The sequence below is a fragment of the Rutidosis leptorrhynchoides genome, chromosome 2, assembly GCF_046630445.1.
Source record: "Rutidosis leptorrhynchoides isolate AG116_Rl617_1_P2 chromosome 2, CSIRO_AGI_Rlap_v1, whole genome shotgun sequence".
Lineage (NCBI taxonomy): Eukaryota > Viridiplantae > Streptophyta > Magnoliopsida > Asterales > Asteraceae > Rutidosis > Rutidosis leptorrhynchoides.
Genome location: NC_092334.1, coordinates 238,235,153 through 238,238,883, shown reverse-complemented (window position 1 = coordinate 238,238,883; position 3,731 = coordinate 238,235,153). Strand labels below are relative to the sequence as shown.

The window sequence follows — 3,731 nt, the reverse complement described above, 5'->3', positions numbered from 1 at the left end:
CTTACACAAATGAACCCACCACCTATATTTATACTACTCCATGGAAGTTTCTGCATAAGCCCTGAAGGCCGCCTAGCGTTTAAGCCCTGGCCGGAGAGCGCCACATTCAGCGCAAACTTCGGATAAAAACAAGACTACTAACTTAAGGATTTCGAAACGAGACATATATGTAACGATTATCAGAAACTAGATATTTCCATGGATATATAAATATCTAGATATTTTTATACATATAAATATCTAGATATTTCTTACACATATAAATATCTAGATTTTTCTATACATTTTAATATCTAGATATTTTTCATATACATATTAATATCTAGATATTTTACCCATATACATTTACTAATTCCATATTATTCTAAATTTGCATTGTATTTTAACAAATCCCCCTATTTCCCCTGCATATCACGCCCTTCTCAATTCGCCCTTCTCAATTCTCCTTCAATATATCTCACTCTTCAAAAACCCATTTACCCCCAACTTCTTTTGAGTGTCGATTTCTCAACACTCCCTGCGTATTGGACACCACCACCACCACCACCACCACCACCACTAAATTCGTCACGATTTCCTGAACACGACCGTATAAATTTCACTATAGTTGATACTGAGTCGAGTTTGGCCGATCGTAGGAGCGGCAGTGGTTAGGTATTTGGGAAGCAGATGGTGTATGGACCCTAAATTCCCTTTTATTCTTCCTTCTCTCCCCAGGTACAAAGTCTAACATTTTATTTAAGAGATTTCATGATTTAATAGGTAAACACTTTTGATATTTGCAGCAACATGTTAACCTCTTTCATAATTTGATTTTGATTTTATAAGGTAATAAGGTAATAATTTAGTGTCCCAATATTGTTCAAACGATGAATCCAAGCATCGATTTTATTAGCTCTGTACATTCAAAACTGAAATCGATGGAAGAAATAGTTTACCAGGGTACCGCCATGGCAGCCGCCCCGCTGTATTCATTCACCTTGCCAATAGTTACTAGCAGGGCCGGTCTCGAGAATTTGAGTGCCCGGGACGGTGCGAAGCAAAAGGGCCCCAAGACCCCTACAAGGATAATATTTTGTTTTGGGCCCAAGGATAATACAAGCAAAAAGGCCCAAAATTACATGGACTAGTATAAGGAAATTTTTTTTTGGGCCCCTTAAAAAATTGGGCCCTGGACATATGTCCACCTTGTACCCCCATTGGGCCGCCCCTGGTTACTAGTCTGATAACTTAGAAATGGTTAAAGTCAAAGTTCGAGTTTACTCAAGAAAAGCTTTTATGTATGTATTGATAAAGAACTATCAAAAGATCCAAAAAAGGCATCTGCTTTCTTCATTTAGGTTGTTAAAAATTTAGTGTTTCAAGTCATCGGTGCTGAAACTGCTACAATAGGTAATAAGATGAAAGAAGAAGGTTATTTCATTTACGATCAATCTTATTTATTAGTGCATATGGATTTTAAGAAATCGAATATGGTCCAAGAGGCTGCCCTTTTAGCTAATATCATAATGCAAAGGGATTTTAATTTAAGTGTAAACAACATATACAGGCCCATATAGAAGTGTTGTATATTCTTAATTTAAGTGTAAACAACAACGTAGAAGTGTTATTCAGCAACTGTTATACATAATGGATCTTAGAGGTCAATTAAATTTCTCTATCTAATTGATGAATGCTAATGATTTGACTACTTTGTACTATGTTGATTGTATACCATTTGGTTTATTGTTCTTGCATACTGGAGCATTTAAACATGTTTGTGAACTGCCGTTTTGTTTGTGAATGTCGACAATGAAATTCATACTGTTTGATTTATCATTGTTTTGTGTTTCATTGTTCGAAATATGATTGTGAAAAGATCGTTTGTGAATGTGGCAGTTGTTTCATTTGTAGTTGCAAGAATATAATTCTTTTTTTTTTTTTTTTGTTCCACACAGGACTACAGCCTGTAAGTACTTATCTCTCTTTGGAGTGAACATCACAATCTGCACTTGAATACTATTAAAAACTGAATTTGACAGTTGCAGTAGGAGAACCTAACACAAAAAGATCTCTAGTTAACAATTTCTCATTTAAGGTATCTTAAATATCCTTTCTAAGTACAAAGCATTACATAACTAAACATGTAAAATTATTTATAATGTTGTTGGCAGAGGGAGAGGAGGCAAGACAAGACTGGCACAGGGATGGCAAAGAACCAACTATATCTACCTTATATTAGTTTAGTGTTTTATTAGTGTTTTTTAGTTTAGAATCATACATTGTAAATTACATTTATGACTTTTTTTGTAAATACTTTATATATATATATATATATATATATATATATATATATATATATATATATATATAGTGCTAGGATCAAGAGGGAAGTAACTATTCGGGGGGAAGGGGGGGAAGCAAAAATTTTTTTTTTTCGTTTTTTGAAAAAACTTTTTTCACGAACGTTATAGATGAGATGAAAATATGAACATTTAGTAGAGACACTTTGTGATAAATGTTTTTATTTTGGCGGGAAAACGCTTGAAGAAGTAATATATAACAATTATCGTGTTTTTCGAGCGTATTTTGAGGTTTTCGCTATTGGGGTTTAGATATTAGGGTTTAGATATTAGGGTTTATAGGGTTTAGATATTAGGGTTTAGAAATTTAGGGTTTAGGGTTTAGATTTAGGGTTTAGATTTAGGATTTAGATTGAGTTTTTGACACGAACGGTTTAGAGTTTAGGGTTTAGGGTTTAGGGTTTATGGAATAAACCCAAAACACCAAACCCTAAACCCTAAACTCTAAATCGGGCTAAATTTTACTTCACAAAACATGGAAAAAAAACCTTCATATTCTTCACGAACAATATTATCTTGAATGTTATTTTTGTCGATCGTTTTCCCGCCTAAATAATAACATTCATCACGAAGTGTCTCTTCTAAATGTTCATATTTTCGTGTGATCTTGATGCCAAAAAAAAAAATTTCAAAAAAAACGAAAAAAAAAAATTTTTGCTTCCCCCCGATTGGTTACTTCCCCATTGATCCTGCCCATATACATATATATACATATATATATATATACATATATATATACATATATATATATATACATATATATATATATATATATATATATATATATATATATATATATATATATATATATATATATATATATATAGTTTGGTTTTGTAGTAAATTTAATTTGGTATATTTGATGCATTTTGTATTTGGCGGGTGTTATTTGAAATATTTGAGATTTTAATTTATTTGGCGCTAGAAATTATTTGGCTGTATTTGGTAGATATTATTTAAAATATTCAAGTTTAACCATGGTTAAAATTTACTAGAACACGTCTAATTGCAACTAACAGAACACCTTTAATTGCAACTAACGGAACACGTTTAATTGCAAATAACGCAACACGTCTAATTGTAAATAACGGAACACGTCTAATTTTAAATAACGGAACACGTCTAAAAAGACATAACGGAACAGCCTAATCTAACGATTTGACAACACGTCTACTTGAGAGTTTTTAGAGCGGTTCCTTGAACCGCACTATATGTCACCACTCAATTGAAGCCGTCACATGTAGACGTGTTGTTCAACACGTCTAAAAAGGATTTTTTACACGTCTAAATGTGCCGAAATGTAGTAGTGAAATTGGGTTCTTGCCGTTTTTGGCAACTTGGTAATAAAATCCATGGTAATATGCTCCCACTTCCACATCGGAATTTCTA

The 3,731-nt window shown here is 32.8% G+C and overlaps 1 long non-coding RNA gene across 1 annotated transcript; it reads left to right on the top strand.

The window, feature by feature from the left end:
• The first annotated feature begins 405 nt into the window (after positions 1–405).
• On the top strand, positions 406–2,346 carry LOC139891718 (uncharacterized). The gene is made up of 3 exons (XR_011773812.1): positions 406–717; positions 1,938–2,077; positions 2,154–2,346. It is a non-coding gene; the product is annotated as an uncharacterized lncRNA (long non-coding RNA).
• The last annotated feature ends 1,385 nt before the right edge of the window (positions 2,347–3,731 follow it).